This window comes from Palaemon carinicauda, chromosome 13, assembly GCF_036898095.1.
Source record: "Palaemon carinicauda isolate YSFRI2023 chromosome 13, ASM3689809v2, whole genome shotgun sequence".
In the NCBI taxonomy this organism is placed as follows: Eukaryota; Metazoa; Arthropoda; class Malacostraca; order Decapoda; family Palaemonidae; genus Palaemon; species Palaemon carinicauda.
Genome location: NC_090737.1, coordinates 122,935,813 through 122,959,614, shown reverse-complemented (window position 1 = coordinate 122,959,614; position 23,802 = coordinate 122,935,813). Strand labels below are relative to the sequence as shown.

The 23,802-nt window shown below is 42.6% G+C and overlaps 1 long non-coding RNA gene across 1 annotated transcript in view; it reads right to left on the bottom strand.

The window, feature by feature from the left end:
- Positions 1 to 3,519: 3,519 nt before the first annotated feature.
- The window catches only part of LOC137652055 (uncharacterized), a 55,350-nt gene continuing 35,067 nt past the window's right edge, over positions 3,520 to 23,802 (bottom strand). Inside the window, exon 2 of the long non-coding RNA XR_011046168.1 lies at positions 3,520 to 4,476. This is a non-coding gene — a long non-coding RNA (uncharacterized lncRNA). The remainder of the gene's footprint in view (positions 4,477 to 23,802) is intronic.

Sequence of the window (23,802 nt, the reverse complement as noted above, 5' to 3'; positions counted from 1 at the left end):
ACAAACACAAAATTCTAGATTGGCTTCAACTCTTGAAGTCTATATAAGTAGAATAAACTGATCTGCCTCAGAACAATTTTCCAACACAAAAAGAAATTCTTACTATAAAAAATATCAATGATTCTACGCACGCTTTTGGTACTACATGACCTATTAACTGGGCACATATAGATATAACGCTTATAATTAATTGTACTGTTCTAACCAAAGTTCTGTCAAGCTAAGAAAACCATGTTAGTGATGCATCAAAATTTTACTGCATTGTTTGATATAAGATGAAATCAAAACTCTACTCTAAGAAAATGTCTGGGAATTTTTATGAAACCAGCAATGTGAAATTAACAGAATGCAAACCTGTAAAAATGCCCAAGTAATAACTGAAAAAGAGGATAGATATACTTAGAAATCAGACACAAATTATAGGACAGAGATGACAGACAGCAATCGTTTGAAGTCTAACGACATTAGAAGTATAGAAAATGTATAAGTTTCAAGTCAAACCAATAACGAAGCTTCGTCTAATGACAAAGTTTGAAAGTGTAACTAATCAAAAGGTTCATGTCTAGAGTGTCATTGGAAGACCAGATTACCGATAAATGTGTTGACCCAAGATATATATTAATTTCATCAACAAAATAGATTTAAAAATACAGTATAAAACCAGAAGTCTGATATCAATCAGAGGGAAAAAGGCCCATATAGTACAGTGTATTGCAACAAAGGACAGAGGTGATCCAAATAGTATAGTGCATTAAGGTAGGAAAACACATTATTGGTGAAGAAAGTTTAACAGAATTTTTGTCTATAAGAAATTGATGATAAATATAAATTTTCTAGTGATCATCAGGAGAAAGAAATTTAGGAAAATAGTTTTATGGTTCAGAGAAGGAAACGGATAGCACAAAATGACTAATAATTTCTTTCATTCAAAAGCACAGACAAAACGGTTCCCTCCTACATCTACTACATTCCTAATTAGTAACTCCTTTCAGGAACTTTTTAATTCCCTTCAAAGATTTAGTCAACTCCTACTACACCTGTTTAAACTAACTTAACCAAGGGGTTTTAGAATCTAGTCTATATTTCACAATACTTACATATAATAAACCATAATAATTTTGAAATTAAATTGTAATTGAAATATTCTATAGAAAATGCTTGAAAACTCATTTTACTCCTCCTACAGATGAAATTCCATGATACACTTTCATTTGATATCCTATTCATGAATGTAGCTAGAATGGTTCTCATACCAAATCACCAAGATATCAGACTCTTCTGGCTGACTCAAAAGATAAAGTTAAACAATGTTTAAACTTAAAAAGTCTAGATATCTATTATTAAACCTGAAAATCGGAACCTCTTCAGATAAACGCAAACAAATTACTGAACCAAATCTTGTTTCCTAAGTTAAAACCTAAAGTATAAACCACACTTCTCTATCTGCAATACAAACCAGTTTCAAAGTCATGGCAGAGTAGAAACAAATTTTCTTCACTAGAAAGGTAAATAAATATAAAAACAAGCTTTTATTTACATCACATCCCTAAAATCAATGGTATTAATGTTCATTTACTAACACATTTTCCAAACAGTACAGTATAGGATTCAGCATGTCATACAGTACCTTTCGGAAATACACTACAGTACATATTGATGCTAATTCTCAGAATATTTGTTACAAACAATCTTGGATGTTGCTATTGAAAATATTAACTTTCAAGCTAACCTGAAGTCTTAAAATGTGTGATTGAAGAGTCGTAAATTTCTAAGTTTACTTTATAAAAATATTTGAATACATGACAAAAAAAGTTCATAATGGTTGGTGACTTGTAATTGATCATCAGCAAGCAAAAACTAAAGACCAGTAATACGGATTGACATTTCTAAAAGGAAGGGCCTCGTGCATAAAAACAAATTACTAGCAAGGGTGATAAACAGTATGCAAAGAGGAAGGCTCTCATCAAATAGGGCCTCTAGTGAACTCTTATCAAATATATAGTGAATTTACATATATTCAATGAGCTCTGATTTTCAACTACAATTAAGTTAAACGTTTGTAATACCACAGGGAAGCATGAAAGTTCTGTATCAGTATACCTAAAATATTCAGTAATAGAATTCCATGTAGCCTAGTGTATTATTTTTTTATGAATATCTAATTGATATTCACTGCAGAGATTAGCTAAAACTGTACAAGCTCCTCCCAGTATTAAGACACTAATACAAGCTAGGTAACATAACACAAACCCCGATTAATGTAATCCAGTGGAACAACAGTCTGAACGTGGATGTATAAAGAGATCTGGAAGTAAACAAAGTGAACAAGATATTTCCAAACGAACATCAACAATTTTGATGGACAATTCAGTAATGTCCTTGCTGTTGAGGAAAACAGTCTAATGTTCCAAGTGTCCTACATAAGAAATGTTCTTTACAAAAACAAAGATTCTAAATTCATAAGGTGGAGTTGTTTTTTTCATCACTTCTAAAAGGGCTATTGTCAGTACCTGTGTAATTCAATCACAATATATCTTTGAATATTCTTTAACCTCCTGGCTAGTACAGTGGTAACGTGTTTGTCTCGCATTCGCGTGGCAAGAGATCGATCCCCGCCCAGGGCCGTGAGTTTAAGCTGTTTACTGGGGAGGCTACTGCTGTGGTAGGGCACCACAGTGGGGGGTTGGGCTTGCCCGGCTGACGTTCTGATGAGCTTATATTCTGATGGAACTGGAACTGAAACCAGACAGCTTTAACCTTTAAGTGAGGGAAAATTAAAAACAGCTTATAGAGAACATCTAAGAGGGAAGATGAGGCCTGAGGAAATTTAACTCGTATGCACTTAATGGATGGCTTTCCTCCTCCCAACTTCTTATATGTACTCTTTAGTCAATGTTCAACTAGCTGTCTGACTTCTTTGACAAAGACAAGCTTAAAATTTTAACAATGATCAACACTGGGAGACAATTGGCCAAGCAATTCATGTGGTACTAGAAAACGAAGTCATGATGATTCAATTTCAAAAGGGATCTACAATAATAGAAAAGTAGCCTACAAGAGTATTTCAAACAAAATTACAATGTATACCTTAGTATTTACAATTTTTAATTTACTGTTCTTCAGACATACCTTAGCATTTACTATCTTTAATTTACTGCATTATGCATTGGTTAATACTTGACATTACAAAACCCCAAGCATACTATAATGATTGTCTGGGTGCAGTGAGTAATAGCATTAAATAGCAGATTAACAACACAAGAAATGCGACAAATCTTCATTGAGACATTATGCTTGATAAAGTACTGTATAGTACTTGTGGCAGTAATATTAGTAAATCATCATCATCTCGCCGCCTCCTACACCTATTGACGCAAAGGGCCTCGGTTAGATTTCATCAGTCATCACTATCTTGAGCTTTTAATTCAATACTTCTCCATTCTTCATCTCCTACTTTGCACTTCATAGTTTCCAGCCATGTAGGCCTGGGTCTTTCAATTCTTCTAGTGCCTTGTGGAGCCCAGCTGAATGTTTGGTGAACTAATGTATCTCTCATATATTACTGTGGTATACTATTCTCCTTTTCATATATTACTGTGGTATACTATTCTTTTCTCCCATGGAAACTATGATATTTATCAACACCGTTTGTATTAGGAAAGGGAAACTAAGATATACACTAGACTTGCTCATACAGTACATCCTTTTCAGAGTGAAGCTCCTCCAACTAACTCTGTCCTCTGCACTATACATACTAGAAAATATCTTTAAAGATTTAATCCCATATGGACATAAGGTTTAATATAGGTAGCTTCTACCGATTCATGTGATTATTATCTACAAGTGCTTGACTCTAATATCAGCTATCATCTCTGTACACTCCTAAGGCTGAGCAAAAGGATTGTTTTTAAATGCAGAAGATAACTTGAACATGGCAAAATGAAGCATGAAAGCTGTGATTGTGGAACATAAAATAAAAGAGGGAAAGGCCAGCAGCAGTTTGGGGCATAGGAACTAATACTACAACCAACATTTAGATAAGATTCATTATCTTGGCAAAAAAAAAAAAAAAAAAAAATTAAAATATTATTCCAGTAGATTAAACATTAAACAATATACATTTCTCGAGGTCAACTGTTTGAAACTGATCTAATACATTTGTTGTTTTAATTGTGATTTGAAGATAGAACAGTCATTTATTCCATCTTGGCCATTTCTATCACTTAGTGGTATCTCTCTCTCCCAGGAACAGCAGAGTTAGTCCAAACGGCAGAACGGCGGGGGCTCAAATGTAGGGGGCAGTAGCTCCGAAGTGGATTTTCTTCCTATATAACGGATTTACTTTCTAATAATTCTCTGGTAAGCTTCCATCAATACGACATGGCTTGAGCCCAAAAAGTAACTTAAAATCCTTCCACTTGTGACATAGGAAAAATGTGGCGCCTTCAATTCATACCGTAAGATGAGCAAGCATACCTGAAAGATACAAGAACACAATTATACTCCACTAATATACAATTAACGACCATAGAAAATTTACGATGTAAAGGTTCCTGCAAGTTTGAAGAGTTTAAACACTAAATGATTTCCTTGAGTAAACGATCATATTTCTAGGCTGACAAGATTTATTTTGAATGAAAAGGGGTTAACATAGCAATATAAATTCAAAGAAAGTGAAAATCTTGAAGAGAAGACAGCAAATGATAAGGTTCAAAGACAAAATAAGAGTGCACTACTAACTGCATATTATAGCCTATACAAATCACCAGACTGGATAATTTCTAGTAGTTTCCTTTGAAAGAATAAACACATAGACTCTTAATACTAATCTGACAATAATCAATATACTCCATAAATATAACTGACACAAAGTAAGCAGACGATTTCCTGCATGGAAAGCTTTGATGCATATAATAGTTATAAAATATGTACACAGTCTAGACTTGATAACATCTTGTAGAATGACATTTGTTGGACATTTTTCATCATGAAAAAAAAAAACTTGTTGACAAATAGAGCTATTGAATGTTAGATAACCATTTGTTAATCAAAAGAATTTAAATGAATATATATATATATATATATGTATATATATATATATATATATATATATATATATATATATATATATATATATATATATATATATATATATATATATACATCCATATATATATACATATATATTTTATATATACTGTATATGTATATACTGTATACATACATACATATATACTGTATACAGATAGACATTATATATATATATATATATATATATATATATATATATATATATATATATATATATATATATATATATATATATATATATATATATATATATAACGGATTTTGAGCGAAGCGAAAAATCTATTTTTGGGTAAGATGGCCATGTCGTCCTGATGGAAGTTCCTTAAAGGCATCTTCCTAGGGTATATTACAACTACGGCGATATTCCCAGAGAATTTACCTTAAGGTACCCAGAATTCTAACTCCTGGAGCGAGTACAGTGGTCCCTCGCTAGTTCGCGGTTCAACTTTTGCGGGTTCAGAGCTTCGCGGGTCTAAAAAATATTAAAAAATTAAAAATATCAAAAAATATTAAAAAATTAATAATAATGAAAAATATTAAATTAAAATTAGAAATTACATTATTTTACAAATTTTGAAAAAATATTCAATTAGAATTAGTAATTGCATCATTTTACAAAATTTTAAAACTAAAAGAAATGCACGTCTGTATACGCTAAGCATCACGGGCATAAACGCAAGCTGATTGGCCAGCACTTGCTGAGAACTCGACTCCCCATTGGCCCATTCACTAGCCCAAGCTTCTCCCGATGCCCATCGCTCCACGCTTTTCTCGTATACGCTTCTCGCCATAGATCGCGGTTAGTTAGTCTTTGTCTCGCGGTGATTTTTTAAGTGTAAAAGTTTTGTGAAGCCCTTCGTGATGCCTCCCAAACGCTCTTTATCCCTTGGTGCATCTAGTGAACCGAAGAAAAAGCGAAAGATGTTAACAATTAACGAAAAAGTGAGTTTATTGGACAAGTTGAAAGCGGGAAATAGCTATGCAAGCGTAGCCCGACAATATGGCCTTAATGAATCCACGGTACGGTACATAAAGAAGGAAGAGAAGAACATCCGCAAAACTGCTGCAATATCTTTCACGAAAGATGCCAAAAGGGTTGTAAACACCCAGAATAAGACCATGGTGCGAATGGAAAATGCACTGGCTATTTGGATCCATGATTGTAGGGAGAAGAAAATCACCTTGGATACAAACATGATCCGAAGTAAGGCTAAAACTTTGTTTGATGCTATGGTGCCTGAGGGTGGTGACGACGACAACGTTCAAGATGAGGAAGAAAACGACGGCGACGAAGATGATCCTCTGCCTGGTACCTCAAGCCAGACTATCCCACGACGACCACGTACGACTTTTGTTGCCAGCAAGGGCTGGTTTGATAAGTTTAAGAGGCGATTCGGACTTCAGAGTGTGTCGTTGTATGGAGAGGCAGCCTCTGCAGACGAAGCAGCAGCGAGGCATTATGTTGAGGATGTGTTTCCGGAAATAATAGAAGAAAATGGCTATGTCCCGGAGCAAGTCTTTAATATGGATGAAACAGGCCTCTTCTGGAAGAGGATGCCGTCCCGAACATTTCTTTTCAAGGACGAACTTAAAAAGACAGGTTTCAAAGCTCACAAGGATCGAGTGACTCTGCTCATGTGTGGCAATGCTGCAGGATTCATGCTGAAGCCCGGCCTTATCTACAAGTCACAAAATCCTCGAGCATTGAAAAACAAGAACAAAGCCTTACTGCCAGTGTACTGGATGGCCAATAAAAAGGCATGGATCACCAAGGCCCTCACACTTGATTGGTTCCTTAACTCTTTCATACCACAGGTAAAGCTTTACCTGGCTGAAAAGGGCCTGCCCTTTAAAGTGGTTCTCTTCATGGACTGTGCAGGAGGTCATGCAACTAATTTGCATTATGAAGGGGTACAGGTGGAGTTCCTTCCCCCCAACACCACTTCCCTTATACAGCCCATGGATCAGGGGGTTATTAGGGCCTTCAAAGCCCTCTACACTAAGTCAACAATGGAGGGTCTCATCTCCTCCATTGAAGAGACCGACGAGACCTTCAGCATCAAAGCTTATTGGAAGGACTACAACATAGCTACGTGTCTGGCTAATATTCAGAATGCCCTAAAGGACATGAAAGAACAGACACTCATCTCCAGCTGGAAGAAATTGTGGCCAAACAAAATCACTCATGACTATGAGGGTTTCACGCCTAACGAAATACATCACTCTGCCGTTGATAAGGCTGTCAGGCTGGCTCGGTTGGTGCAGACTGAAGGCTTCTCGGATATGACGGCTGATGAAATTAACAATCTCATCGACTGCCACTCAAACCCACTGACAGAGGAGGACCTACAGGAAATGACCAAATCAGCGAGTGAGGAGGAAGACGAGTCTGCTAGTGACGAAGGTGACGAAGCTGAAGAAGGTGGCCTTACATTGCATAATTTACAGGACCTCTTCAATGTTGCCAAAGACCTCCAAAAAAGGGCCAAAGAAATGGATGACAACATGGTAAGAGCCGTCGAATTCAGCAATCGTATTGATGACGTCATGGCTGTGTATAGGCGTATCTTCATCGACAAAAAAAAACAACGTTCACAACTCCCAATAACGATGTTTCTTACGCGCAAAAAACCAGAAGAAGATCCTCCTGCAGCCGCTACACCGCCTCCTGCATCCCTTACGCCACCTCCTATAACCACTACGCCACCTCCTATAGCCACTACGCCTCCTCCTGCATCCATTACGACACCTCCTGCAGCCACTACGCCGCCTCCTGCAGCTTCTCCTGCATCGTCTGCGGCGTCATCCGAGGAGCAGTAAAGCTCTTCATGCCCCTGTGCAGTCATTCATCATTATCACCTCATCGTACTGCACAGGTCTTTTCATCAACTACGCTTAGAAGAACTTATTGTAAGAGGTAAGTTAAATGTTTTATTGTTTGATTGTTTAACATGAATCTCTCTCTCTCTCTCTCTCTCTCTCTCTCTCTCTCTCTCTCTCTCTCTCCACCCATTTTCTATATGGTATGGTACAATTTTATTTATGTATTAACTGTAATCTTAAACCCCCAGAAATAGAAATTATAAATGTTAATTTGTTGCGCAAAACGACGGACTAATTATGTTAGCTAGTTTTTGAAAGCTGATAACGATAATTGGTTGTTCGCAAGTAAATTGTTCGGTAGAACAGTGTTCTAGACCCTCAATTGTTATTGTAAACAGACAACATATTTTACAGTTTTTTTTTTTTTTTGTTATAACATGAATTTCACTCTCTCTCTCTCTCTCTCTCTCTCTCTCTCTCTCTCTCTCTCTCTCTCTCTCTCTCTCTACACCCATTTTCTATATGGTATGGTACAATTTTATTTATGTATTAACTGTAATCTTAAACCCCCAGAAATAGAAATTATAAATGTTAATTTGTTGCGCAAAACGACGGACTAATTATGTTAGCTAGTTTTTGAAAGCTGATAACGATAATTGGTTGTTCGCAAGTAAATTGTTCGGTAGAACAGTGTTCTAGACCCTCAATTGTTATTGTAAACAGACAACATATTTTACAGTTTTTTTTTTTTTGTTATAACATGAATTTCACTCTCTCTCTCTCTCTCTCTCTCTCTCTCTCTCTACCCGTATTCTATATGGTGTACTGTATACAGGGGGGGTATATATACGTTTTTTTAAGCATTTTTGAAGAGGCGCCGCTACTTCGCGGATTTTCAGTTTTCGCGGGTGGTCTCGGTCCCCATTAACCGCGATAACCGAGGGACCACTGTATCCCTAAAAAGACCTTAGGGATATCGTAAATATCAGCAGACGTATTCTTGACACGCCACATAGCAATCTATACCCCGAATAGAGTTAACACTTCGTAGGGGTCAAATGGCAAGAAAACGAAAACGATAAGAAAAAGGGGGGAGCCGTTCGTAAGGCATCTCTCCTCCCCGTTTCGTAAGCGTGCCCTGCGCCGCCATCTGTATTCCTTGTAGCGATACACGAGGTGCTACAGATACTGTATGTAGGGAGGGGTCCTACAGCCCTTTTCTTTTTTTTTTTGAAAAGGGACAGGGCGGGTCCATCAGGACGACATGGCCATCTTACCCAAAAATAGATTTTTCGCTTCGCTCAAAATCCGTTTTTTGGGCTCAAGCCATGTCGTCCTGATGGAAGTATACCAGAGCATTACTGTATCTGTGGATTCTCAATACGTGCCGTACTCCTCAGGAATGTTTCTTAGTCTACTCGACTGAGAGACCTAAGATGTTACCGTTATACATCTTTTCACTAATCATAAGCCATGAAAGCGCTTCCTGCCCCCTACAGGGAGGAGTCCTACTAGACTCTAGAAACAAACGAAGAGTACATATACCTATGTATGAATCACTCACAAGCCAATACAATATAGTGGTCTCACTCTATATGAAGTAAAGCATAGTCCTTACGGAACTACAGCATCCAAGGGAAAAACCCCGACCAGCACCCTGGTCGAAGTAGAAATAGACAAAAAGGTTATATCTGCGTAGGATTAAACTTGCTGCCGCCACCGTCCTCAGAGAAGGGTGGAGCCCTTCATGCTAAGGAAAGTATAAACCAGTGCAACAAGGCTTGCATTAAGGAACAGGCTATTATAGATATCCCCGATTAATATACATAGGCTGAATGCTCAATAAATAAAATGAAATCAATATAGGTGAAGGAGACGCAAGGTTCCCGAGAACAAGTTTATTGATTAACAATAAATAGACATGGTTACCACAATTATATGCATACGATAGGTGGATGACCAACAATTTACACAAGTACTGTAGTGCATGGATGTATGGTTATCTGAAAGAAAACAATCAGGTCACTTGTCACATACCAAGGTATCAAAGTTAAACGTCCATGTTACTATCCACTGACATTAGCGTCAAAAACGCTCGGCACACCTGTCTGTACTTGTGCTACAATCACCATAACGCTGGAACAGTCATTGTGGGCTCCCAGAGCCTTCACTACTAGTTATAGCAACGCATATAACTATAAACTCACCCAAGAATCAAAGTCCCAATTAAATCCACTGTTCCTCGCAGAGTTAAACAACAGGGTTAACGACGCAACCAACTGCTACCACAGACCTCTTTAGCTGCTCCACTTGCTTAGCATAGTGGCGAAAGAATACCCTGGAAGACTTCCAGCCAGTGTATGAACGAAGGTGTTCAAAATCCATAAAGTTAAAGAAGTTTAAGGATGAAGCAACTTTCCTCGGATCATGACCTGCGGGTGAACTGTCAGGATCCGCTCTGCGAATAAAATATGTAATTTTCGCCCTAAGTTGATTTAAAGATAAATTCGAGCCCGATGTTTCTCCTCTGAATAGTTGGCCCCCATGGAAGTCTGAAGTTCTACGAAGATAGACCTTTAGGCATTCTACGGGACATAGAGATGCATCTTCTTTCAGAGGGCAGATTCTCCAGGGACCCCACCTGTTGGTGGGCAACTCGTTCTTAGCGAGAAACGTAGGGTCCGGAAACAGGTTCAGTTCTCCCCCATCCAGGAACTGAACCCGGCCCTCCTCTCTCGAGAGGGCTACAATCTCACTAACTCTGGCCCCAGAAGCTAGGGCAAAAAGGAAGATCACTTTTTGAGTCAGGTCCTTCAGTGCACACTCCTCATTATCCAGTAATGAGGCAAAATGAAGGACTTTGTCTAAAAACCACGAAATAGGCTTTGGAGGAGCTGAAGGTCTAAGCCTAGCACAGGCCTTCGGGATCTTGTTAAAAATCTCGTTAGCGAGGTCTACCTGGAAGGCATACAGAATGGGTCTTGTCAGAGCTGACTTACATGTAGAAATCGTGTTAGCCGCCAGCCCCTGTCCGTGGAGGTGGATGAAGAAGGATAGGCAGAACTCCGTAGAGATCTCGTGCGGATTCTTGTCTTTGACAAAGGCTACCCATTTCTTCCATGCTGATTCGAACTGCCTTCTAGTAGACTTGCACTTATATTCTTCCAGGAAGTCGATGCTATCTTTCGAGATTCCGAACCGTTTCTTCACCGCTAGGGAGAGAAAATCATGAGCTGCAGGGTCCGGGTTTTCTGTAATGAAGCGTAGACAGTCGACTTCTGGACTTGCTGGGACAGAACTGGGTCCGGGAGTGGTAGAAACTCTAGTCGTAGTTCCAGAGCTAGAGGGAACCATACACTGTTCGGCCACTTGTGGGCCACTATCGCTGCTACTCCCTTGAAGGATCTCAGTTTGTTGAGGACCCTCAACATCAGATTGTGAGGGGGAAACAGGTAGATCCTGGACCATCTGTTCCAATCGAGGGACATCGCATCTACTGCTTCCGCCAAGGGGTCCTCGTACGGGGACACATATCTCGGCAGCTTCTTGTTGTCCTTCGTCGCGAAGAGGTCTATCTGCAGTTCTGGGACTTGACTCGAGATGAAGGAGAATGATCCTGCGTCTAGGGACCATTCCGACTCTATCGGTGTAACCCTGGATAGAGCGTCCGCGGTCACATTCCGGACTCCTTGAAGGTGAACTGCTGACAGGTGCCACTTCTTCTTCTGCGCCAGTCGGAATATAGCTAACATTACCTGGTTGAGAGGTGGAGATCTCGATCCCCGCCGATTCAAACATTTCCCTACCACCTCGCTGTCCAGTACCAACCTTACATGGATCGAGTGACGTGGGGATACTTTCTTCAGGGTAAGAAGCACTGCCATAGCTTCTAGAAAGTTTATGTGAAAAGTCCCAAATAGCTTGGACCAGGTCCCTTGCACTTTTTTCCGATGGGAGTGACCTCCCCACCCTACCTTTGAGGCGTCTGTGTGGATTGTCCCTGACGGGGGGGGGGGGGGGGGGGGTGGCTGAAGAGGTACTGACCTCTTTAGACGACTGGCTTGAGACCACGGTCTGAGAAGAGAACGTAGCCGAAGTGGGACCGGTCTCTTCAAGTCCCTTCGCTCTCTTGATGCAAAGGTTCTCCAAACTCCCGCTGCATCTTTTAGCTGTGCTCTTAGCACTGGGTCTGTTACTGATGCGAACTGAAGCGAGCCCAAAACCCTCTCTTGTTCGCGTCTTGATATCCTCTCGGAACCTAGAAGTCTCTTGACAGACCCCGCTATTTCCTTCCTTTTCGACATTGGAATGGAAAACGGTGTGACACTAGATCCCAGTGAATTCCCAACCACTGGAACCTCTGAGCTGGAGAAAGACGAGACTTCTTTCTGTTGATAATGAAACCTAGATATTCCAGGAACTGAATCACCTGTAGGGAAGCTTGCAAGCATTCCGCTCTGGATGCTGCCCACACCAACCAATCTTCCAGGTAGGCTACTACCTGGAACCCTTTTAGGCGTAACTGTTTGAGCGCTGCGCTCGCAAGCTTCGTATAGATCCTTGGAGCTATGTTTAGCCCGAAAGGCATCGCTCTGAAAGCATAAAGTTTTTGTTGTAGCTTGAATCCTAGGTAGGGGGAGAGACGTCGACTTATTGGAACGTGCCAATAGGCGTCTGACAAATTGATGGAGACGGTATATGCCCTCTTGGGCAGTAAGGCCCTTATGTGTTGTAATGTTAACATCTTGAACTTGTGGTTCATTATGAACTTGTTGAGTGGTGACAAGTCCAGAATGACTCTGAGTTTCCCCGAGTCTTTCTTGGGAACACAAAACAGTCTCCCTTGGAACCTGATGGACTTTACCCTCCGGATCACCTTTTTCTCCAACAGTTCTTGAATGTACTCCTCCAAAACGGGGGTGGAGTGTTGGAAAAATTGAGGGCACAGGGGCGGAGTACTGTACCAACTCCAACCCAGTCCATTTTTGAGCAGGCTGTGGGCCCAGGGATCGAAGGTCCAGCGATCCCGGAAATACTGTAGTCTCCCTCCTACCGGCGAAACTTCACTTTGACTGCCCTGCAGTCTTGCCTCCCTGGCCGCGACCACCTCTGAATCCTCTTCCCCTAGAGGGGCGTCTCGCCGAACCTCTGGCTGCACCTCTGGGCTTTGCTCGAAACGTGGTCGATTGCCCTTCGAACACTGGATTGAATGCCGGGGATGCTGATGACACGGCTTGGGGTACCCATTGGAAGGTGGTCGGGGTCTGGGCTACCAGTTGTGGTACCGGAGGCAAAGCTGGCTGCTGCTGCTGCTGTCGTTGTGGTCTGAAAGGCTTGGCTGGACGGGTAGAAAACCTCGATTTCTTCGCCTTTCCTTTCGGCTGAGGGCCCTCATCAGGGGAAGACTTCCTCTTAAGGGACAGGCCCCACTTAAGGAGAAGATTTCGGTTCTCAGTGGCTGCCTTGTTCACCACCTCCTTGACCACCTCATTGGGAAAGAGATCTTTACCCCAGATGCTAGATGAGATGAGTCTCTTGGGTTCATGCCTCACTGTGGCCGAGGCGAACACAAACTCCCTGCAGGCCCTCCTCGCTTTGACAAAGCAATAGAGGTCCTTAGTCACCGTGGCCAGATGGATCTTGGCCATTACCATGAACATCTCAGGCATCTTGGGGTCGCTAGCCATTGTCTCCATGTTTGTCTGGAGAGACATCGAGGCTGCAAGACGCTCCTTTGTATCCAATTCCCTCCGTAGGAGGAATTCCGACAACTTGGGAAGGTTTTCGCCGAACTGTTGACCTGCGATATCGGCGTCCAACTTCCCAACCGAGAAGGTGAGGTGTACCTCCTTCCAGTCCTTGTTATCCAACGGCAAGGCCAAAGACAATGGCTTGCATTCCTCCAGAGATGGACATGGTTTGCCAGCTTCAACCGCCTTCAAAACGGCCGTGAACCCTTTCTGCATAAAGGGGAAGGCCCTAGTCGGGGAGGATACGAAGGAGGGGTGCTTCTTACTCAAAGCAGCAACTTTAGAGTTTGAGAACCCCCTCTCCTTCAATGCAGATGTTAAGGCAACTTGAGCCTTGGAGTGATCCAGGATGATCACCTCCTTCGGTTCCGTCTCCTCCTTCGAGGCCGGCTCCTTCTTCAGACGGACATAACAGTCCGGGTAGGCCCCTCTGCTGGGCCAGAATTCCACCTCCTCAAGGGGAACTGAACCCAGTTTCTCCGACATGACGATCTTCCCGACCATCATCGGCATGTGCTCGGCATATCTCCACGGGTTGGCATCCGAGCACAGAGGAAGGTCCTTCACGTTGAGCTTCTTTGGAGGTCCACGTGATCCTGTGATCTTCTGCATCTGGAGCTCCATTGCAGCGGCCTTCTGATTATTCTCCCTCTGCATTTGTTGTATCATACCAACGATGGAAGAGAGAGCCTGTCCCAGCTCTGCTGGAAGAGCGGACGAAGTAGAGGGGATAGGTTCAGGGGCCTGAACCGGAACGTCTGAAGGTACGGAAACCTCTTCCTCCACGGCAATCGGATCTTGATCCTCCTCCTCACCCTCTGCGAGGAGGTCCTGTTCCGCACGGTCGGACAAGTCAGACATCTTGTCATCCAGCTGGATGTCCTGCATGGCATCCGCAACATCCTCCTCCACTGGGATCTGGACGAGAGGGATCTCCGGCCGAGGCTGGGGAACAACAGCGTCAGTAGAAGCCTTGGGAAAAAGGTATGCCCTCATCTTCTCATTAGGAAGATAAGGTCCAGTGGTGTTCTTCTGGAAACCCCTTACCCATAAACGGAGCTTCTCCCTCGCTGCATCCCTTGACTCCGCCGACCTGGGGGATTCAAAAGCCTCTGATAGCAGGTTAGTACACACTGCACATACCTGCGGATCCCAGTAGCGATGATCATCCTTGGAGGCTGCGCAAGCCGCGTGCCTCCTACACGAGACATGTCCGCAAAAGTTCTTGCTGCGGACATTGCAGAAAACGCTATCACATTTCGGATGCTCCTCCTGTAAAAGAAGAAAATTTCCATGAATATCAAGTGAATTTCAATTCACATGTATATATGAGCATTCACAAAGAATAAGGGAAAGACACCTACTTGTGAAACCCACACAATCACCTGTAGAAGCCCACCAGCCATAAAATCACGTAGTTAGTCTTTGCTAGAATAACCAGAGATCATTTTTCCCGAGGGAAATTAGGTGTACCTCACACCTAAAGTAAGATTTTACCATTCTGGCTAGAGATGAAAAGAATTCTCTTTTCATCCTTGTAAGGCGACACCAAGTGATTGCACAAGGCAACACAAGTAAGTTAGAAAAAACAGTATTGTAACCTACTATATCATGGTCTCCCTTGGTAGAATACACCACCCAGGAAAGAACTGATACAGTACATGAGGGTGGTGTGCCGGCCGGCTCTTGCCGGTCAGTACCCCCCCCCCTTTTTTCCAAAGGTAGGTCTCAAGTATACAACTTCAGATCACCCCTATTGGGGAGAACTCCAGTTCCCATGCCTGAACCGGCCGGCAGTGGTTGCCGGTCCGTAGCCACCCGGGTAGCACCGTGTTGCCGGCCATCACTCTTAGTGGCCGGCTAACCGAGCAATGTAGCAGGCCGGCCGGCAGCGGTAAGCAAACCCTGCCGGCTGGCATCCCCACCAGGTAGCGCGCGGCTGCCGGCCGCCACTCATAGCGGCCGGCAGATGAGCAAAGAGACCGGCCGGCAAAGGCATATAACCACCGCCGACCGACAGCAAGAGAACTAGAGAACACCCCCTACCGACGGCCGGCCCTTAGGCCGGCAGACGGCAAGGACAACACATAAGAAGACAACAGAATGAGTGCCGGGCTAAGAGGCTATGAACCTCTGCGCCCGGCACCCGAAAGAGTGCCGAGAGGAAGGGGAGACACTAAGTCAGGCTTCCTAACCACTGCTTACTGAATCTACAGACGGCAGCGGTTGAGGGACCAAGAAGGACCGGGCAGCACTCAAGAGATAGGGTCTCTGCCGGTCGGCACACTCTGCCGGCCGACAGGGGACCACGTCAGTTCCCCATCCTAACCTAGGCTAGGTACGGATGTGAGACGACTGAAACAAAGGAAACGGAAAAATAGAAGGGAAGGACAGAGGGTCCTGTACAACCTTGCCTTGGTTAAGGATCATTCCCAACTAAGAAAGCTCATCTCAGCCAGAGAAATCCAGGGAGGGAGGCCGGCACTACTGGCTGCCTCCCTAAAACCAAGGCAAGGAAGGAATTGCTATTCCGGAAAGGGAACATATCCCGAACCCGGAACAGCAAAGAGGACAAGTCTGAGGGGTCACCGAGCGAAGGGATCAACTATAGAAACCCTCCAAGGTGATCCAAGGAGGATAAACCTCCTATGCCCGTGTCAGGCAGCAAGGGAGACTCTGCACCATGCTAGACCAACACGGACTCAGACTAATACACTGCTGTACTGTCCCCCTCTGAACCAATTCAGTTGGAGCAGGAAGGTACAGTACTACTCCAGCATAGTTATATTTGAAAATTAATTCAAGCAAACCACTAGAGTTAAGCCTAAGGCTTAAACAGAGGGAAAGGGTTTGCCCCTTCCCCGAAGAGAAGGGAGCAAACGGGGAAACAGATAATATTATAATGACCTAAGACATCCTAGCCTAGGCACTAAGAGAATCGATTACCTAAATCACCGAAACTCACTCCAATACTATCTTGGAAAATACTCGAAAAAGGGCTTATATGTATAACGTTGCCTAACGCTTTAAGCAATATAAAATCACACTTGGAAGACTAATTATCATGCAGGAAGTACAAGGGCCAACAACTAGGCTACGAAGACTAGTGTTGGTCAGCCTAGGCAAATTTTTCGCCAGGCGCACTACTATCGCATCATAACAGAATTCCTAATTAAGCTAAGCAGCTAATTATTAAAGCGCAGGGGGCTGGGAACGTCGCTCTTGCTAACAAATAAATCCTATTCTAGCAAGCGACAGCGTCCATGACGCCTCCAGCTGGCAACAGCTCTTGTATCAAAGATAACTCTTTTAATTACTTTAATTTTAAACAAGAGCCTACATTTATACATAAAAGAAATAGTACTCAACTTATCCGAAGCAGAAGTTGGAGAAAGCATAATACGAGAGTAAATCCAAGATTTTGGTAGAAACACAGAGAAAAACACCGAGTTGTATAGCTACGCAAAAAGGAATACAGATGGCGCCGCGAGCGGCGCAGGGCACGCTTACGAAACGGGGAGGAGAGATGCCTTACGAACGGCTCCCCCCTTTTTCTTATCGTTTTCGTTTTCTTGCCATTTGACCCCTATGAAGTGTTAACTCTATTCGGGGTATAGATTGCTATGTGGCGTGTCAAGAATACGTCCGCTGATATTTACGATATCCCTAAGGTCTTTTTAGGGATACTCGCTCCAGGAGTTAGAATTCTGGGTACCTTAAGGTAAATTCTCTGGGAATATCGCCGTAGTTGTAATATACCCTAGGAAGCTGCCTTTAAGGAACTTCCATCAGGACGACATGGCTTGAGCCCAAAAATATATATATACAGTGAGCCCTCGCTACTTCGCGGTATGACCATCGCGGATTCACCACTTCGCGGATTTTTTTCATAACCCATATATATAAACATATCGCTGATTTTCCGTAAAATTTGAAAATACCGCGATATATGAAGACCCCAAATACGATATTTCGTTACCTGTAATTCCATTAATACAGTAATTAGTAATATCTGCTAACTGATTGTTCATTGCATTACATATGACATATAATTCAGTACAGAAAGAAATAAAACACGAAAAGAGAATGTGATCATACGATAATTCAGTATACAGTACGTAGTAAAATTAAATCGAACATGAAACGCAAATCAGATGCAGTCATACCATATTAGAATGGTGTAAGGCTGCTGATGGCTACTACTATACTACAAATGTAATGGATGTGCATCTTTTCCATGAATCTTTTGTATGTATATGTATGTAGTACTGCATCCAATAATATTCTTTGTTGCAAAAATCACATCTCAAATAAGCGTACGAGAGAGAGAGAGAGAGAGAGAGAGAGAGAGAGAGATTGACACACAGAATGAGAAATGAAACAAAAACAGTGATGAGAGAGAGAGAGAGAGAGAGAGAGAGAGAGAGAGAGAGAGAGAGAGAGAGAGAGAGAGAGAGAGAGAGATCCAATAAAACACACAATAGGACAAGAAACAAAAACAGTGGAGGGAGAGAGAGAGAGAGAGAGAGAGAGAGAGAGATCCAATAAAACACACAATAGGACAAGTAACAAAAACAGTGGAGAGAGAGAGAGAGAGAGAGAGAGAGAGAGAGAGAGAGAGAGAGAGAGAGAGAGAGAGAGAGAGAGAGAGAGAGAGAGAGAGATATCCTACAACAAAACAAGCGTAAAATAGCGTACGTAAAGCTGTACTGTATATGTAGGGTACCTTGTACTTTGAATTGGTAACTACTACGTAGCATATAAGACGGATTGTGATTAGTTCAAGCGCTGATAGATGCCGAATCAGAACCCAAGTTTTGTAATCTAGCCTGTGATTGGTGTTTTGACCGCTTCTCCAACCTCCAGCATCTTTTCGCGGCCACTTTTTCTCCCGCTGTATCGCTGTGTAGATGTTGCTACGTTATTGTGAACTTTAATCTGTGCTGTGCGTGACTGTTGTAAGTTGAACTTTTTGTTAAACCCTACTGTACAATGGCTCCCAAGCGTTCTGCTTCTACTAAGGCTGGTAGTGAGCCTAAACGCCACCGAAAGATGGTGACGATTGCTGAGAAGGTGACGCTTCTCGATATGTTAAAAGAAGGGAGAAGTTACGCGGCCGCAGCCCGCCATTTTGGAGTGAACGAATCCACCGTTCGCTATATCAAGAAGGACGAGGCGAACATTAGAAAGACGGCTGCCATCACCTTTAGCAGATCAGCGAAGCGAGTTGTTACCACGCATAATAAAACGATCGTACGCATGGAAGGTGCTTTAGCAGTGTGGATTGCCGACTGCCGGAAGAAGAACATAGCCTTGGATACGAACACCATCCGAACCAAGGCTTTGAGCTTGTATGAGAATTTTGCGGCAAAGGAACCTCAAGACGACGATGGCGACCATGCTGAAGAAGATGATGATGTAGATGAACCTCAACCAGGGACATCCACCGATTCCCAGCCTCAGAAACAACGTTTTTCCGCCAGCAAAGGATTGTTAGCAAAGTTTCAGAAACGCTTCGCTCTGAAAAGCGTTTCCCTGCAAGGCGAGGCTGCTTCCGCTGACACTGCCGCTGCTGAAACTTACGCGAACGAGACGTTCAAGAATATTATCGCTGAAGGTGGATACAAGCCGGAACAAGTGTTTAATATAGATGAGACCGGCTTGTTTTGGAAGAGAATGCCGTCGTACTTTCCTGTTCAAAGAAGAAGCCAAAGCCTCTGGCTTTAAAGCATTCAAGGATCGCGTTACCCTCGTGATGTATGGCAATGCTGCTGGATTTTTGCTAAAGCCGGGGCTTATTTACAAGTCGAAAAATCCTCGCGCTTTGAAAAATAAAAATAAGAATCTCCTTCCCGTGTACTGGATGCATAATCAAAAAGCATGGATTACGAAGATGCTGACCTCCAACTGGTTCTACCCGTGTTTTATCCCGCAAGTCAGTAAATATCTCTTAGAGAAGGGCTTGCCATTCAAGATCTTTCTCCTTATGGATAACGCTGGTGGACACGCAACTGACCTGTCGCATGAGGGCATTCAGGTTGAGTTCCTGCCACCCAACACCACGTCATTAATTCAACCGATGGACCAGGGGGTTATCAGGGCGTTCAAGGCCCTCTAGACGAAGAATACCTTGGCGGACCTCGTTGCGTGTGTGGATGGTGCCCAAGAAGGTGAAGATGAAGATTTTAATTTGAAGGCGTAGTGGCGGAAGTACACCATAGCCACGTGCCTGCAGAACATTCAGAAGGCACTGCAAGAAATGAAACCTGCAACCGTTAATGCGAGCTGGAAGAAGTTGTGGCCCCTGATTGTTTACGACGACGAGGGATTTACTCCGCCTGAAATTCAACACTCTGCAATCCGCAAATCTGTGCAGTTGGCTGCGATAATTGGAAGGTGACGGGTTTGGCGACATGACGACTGAAGACGTCGACGAGTTGTTGGACTGCCATTCCCAGCCGCTAACTGACGCAGACCTAGAAGACCTGACGAAATCGGCCAGTGAAGAAGACAGTGAAACACAGGAAGAGACCCAAGAAAATGTCGAAGAAACGGGCTTAACATTAGAACGGCTTGCCAAGTTCTGCAACCATGTGAAGGAGGTGAAAGAAATGTCGCAAGCGTGGGATGAGGATATGGTTCGGTCTATGCAATTCTGCAACAAGATCGATGACATCATGACTCCCTACAGGATGCTCTTCAAGCGAAAAAAGAAGCAGTGGCAGCAACTTCCGATCACAATGTTCTTCCAGCCTCGCAAAAAAGAGCCAGTTCCTCCTGCTAGTACGCCTTCGGAAGAAATTGAAGAAGTTTCCCAGGAAGAAGTTGAAGAGGTGTCCCAGGAAAAGACACCTCCGTCTGAAGAGACGTAAAATACTATCATTGGCTGCACAGTAGAAGACATCATCAGCTTCATCATCATTTCTACTGTGCAGCAAATTCATCGCCATCATCATTCAAGTTTTTCTTCAACTTCTTTCGTGGTGAGTACAGTAACAATCTTTATTTTTTTACTTTAATATTCTAACATTTTAATATTTGTGCCTGTTTTAGTTTAGTATGCATTAAGTTAAAGGGAAGGTTTTAAAATTCTGAAGAGTATACATGTTGTAACCTATCATATTTTTTTTGTTTAAAAGTTACATTTATGTACGTAAAACAATCTCTCTCTCTCTCTCTCTCTCTCTCTCTCTCTCTCTCTCTCTCTCTCTCTCTCTCTCTCTCGTAAATTGTTTTCCTGCTTTGCTACGTACAGTATGTACTGTACGATTTTATATAGATACGGTAAATAATATTTGTAATAACATATTTTCTAAAAGCTTTTACTGTAATATCATTATTTATCACTTTCATCATGCGCGTTAAATGCCTTCTTTGTTTACTGAGCGTGGTTGTTTACCGAGCGTACTTTATGACGCCGTCGTTTCAGGCGGCGTCATAAAGAAAAACATTTCATTTGGAAGTCCTAAGAAAAATTTAGTAAAACATTGGTAATAACAAATCAACATACTGTACTGAATAATCAATATAATCGATGCAAAAACTACCCTATACACAGATGTGTAAATGCGTTTGTTTCTTCATTATGATCAGAGATAAACGTAAACAAAACATTTGTTGCCATTTTTTATCGTGCTTTTTGGCGTGTTTAGGAAACGCATGATATAAAACCGCTTTTAATATTTGTGCCTGTTTTAGTTTAGGGCACTGTAGTACATGCATTAAGTGTTCTGTACTTTAAAGGGTAGTTTGTAAACAGTACTACGTACAAGGGAAGGTTTTAAAAGTCTGAATATACATGTTAAATAAATAGGTAAATATGGTGTCACTACTTCGCGGATTTTCACTTATTGCGGTCGGGTCTGGAACCTATCTACTGCGATAAACGAGGGTTCACTGTATGTATGTATGTATATATATATATATATATATATATATAAATATATATATATATATATATATATCTCTATCTCTATCTCTATCTCTATCTCTATCTCTATCTCTATCTCTATCTCTATCTCTATCTCTATCTCTCTATCTCTCTATCTCTCTATCTCTCTATCTCTCTATCTCTCTATCTCTCTATCTCTCTATCTCTCTATATATCTATATATCTATATATCTATATATCTATATATCTATATATCTATATATCTATATATCTATATATCTATATATCTATATATCTATATATCTATATATCTATATATCTATATCTATATATATATATATATATATATATACACGCAGTGATACCTGTGGATAAGAAAGTTTCTGCTTACGAAAAATTCAGGGTACGAAAAGCGAAACGAAGATTTTTATGCCCCAGTATATGAAAAAATTTTCAGGATACGAAAAGCTTACGAGATCCCAACTCGTCGCTGAGAGTAATTTTAAAAAGCGCGCGCCGACAGACTTTGAACTTGGGTAAACTCACTTACAGCCTCCCGCTCACCCATTGGTTATCTCCCTACTCAGATGCTAGCTAACGCCATAAGATATTGCTTTCCTATTGGTCGGCAACTATCCCACCTTGCTTACGCACGGGCATTCATCTCTCACTCTCTCTCTCTTTTCGTTCCAACTGCGGTGTCGTTAACATTGACTTCGTGTGCTTTCGCTTGTTTGACGTAGTGTTAAATACATTCGTCCGCCACGTGTTATCGTTATTAAACATTCTTTACTGTGTACTATACTGTATTAGTGTTTACTACATAGTATATAACGTACGTAGTGTATTATTGAGCTTAATACTTTAGCCATGGGTCCCAAGAATGTTGCCGAAGGAAAGACGACGACGATGCTCTCGATGGAGACGAAACTCGATATCGTGAAAAAGTACGAGTCTGGCATGCGTTTAAGTGTGATCCAAGGAGCATGGCCGGAATCCGTCTACGATAGGCACCATCCTGAAGCAGAGAGCTGCCATCAAAGCAGCGTCACCTTCTAAGGGCGTCACTATTTTTTTCCAACAAGCGAACCCACGTGCATGACGAGATGGATAGGCTGCTTCTTGTGTGGATCAAAGACAAAGAGATCTCAGGAGACATCATCACTGAGACTACAATTTGCCAGAAGGCCTCCGCCATTTTCGGTGATCTTGTGCGTTCTCAGGCCGAAGAAGGGGCAGGAGAAGGAACATCCCAGCAGGAACCCCCAGAGTTCAAGGCTTCTCAGGGGTGGTTCGAGAAATTCAAGACAAGGACTGGTATTCATTCAGTGGTACGGCATGGGGAGGCAGCCAGCTCGGACACGAAGGCCACCGAAGCCCTTGTTAAAACGTTTGACAAGTTAACTCTGCAAGAAGGCTACAGTTCGCAGCAAGTTTTCAATTGCGACGAAACTGGGCTTTTCTGGAAGAAAATGCCTCGTCAGACGTTCATCACGGCGGAGGAGAAGAGGCTACCCGGACATAAGCCTATGAAGGACAGGCTTACCCTTGCTCTTTGCGCAAATGCCAGTGGGGACTGCAAGATAAAGCCCCTGCTGGTGTACCATTCTGAATATCCCCGTGCCTTCAAAGCCCACAAAGTCATCAAGGAGAACCTTCCCATGATGTGGAGGGCGAATGCTAAAGCCTGGGTAATGAGGCAACTTTTTATTGATTGGGTGTATGTCTGCTTCGGTCCGACTGTCCGAAAATATTTGGAAGAAAAGCGCCTCCCTATGAAATGTCTGCTGGTGTTGGACAATGCTCCAGCTCACCCTCCTGGCCTCAGGAATATATTTTGGCCGCGTATTCCTTCATAAAGGTCCTGTATCTACCGCCTAACACCACCCCTCTCCTCTCCTCCAGCCCATGGACCAGCAATTTATTTCTAATTTCAAAAAATTGTACAAGAAGCATCTCTTCCAGAGATGTTTCCAAGTGACAGAAAGTACAAACCTCACTTTGCGTGAATTCTGGAAAGATCATTTTCATATTGTGATACGCCTCAGACTCATCGACCTCGCTTGGCAGGAAGTTTCGAGGCGTACCCTGAACTCATCTTGGAGGAAGCTGTGGCCTGATGTTGTCTCTGCACGAGACTTCGAGGGGTTCGGGAAGCCTGGAGGCGAAGCCGAGATCGTTGACGATCCTGAACCCATTCAGCAGTCTGAGGTGGCTGACATCGTTCATCTTGGTACGTCAATGGGG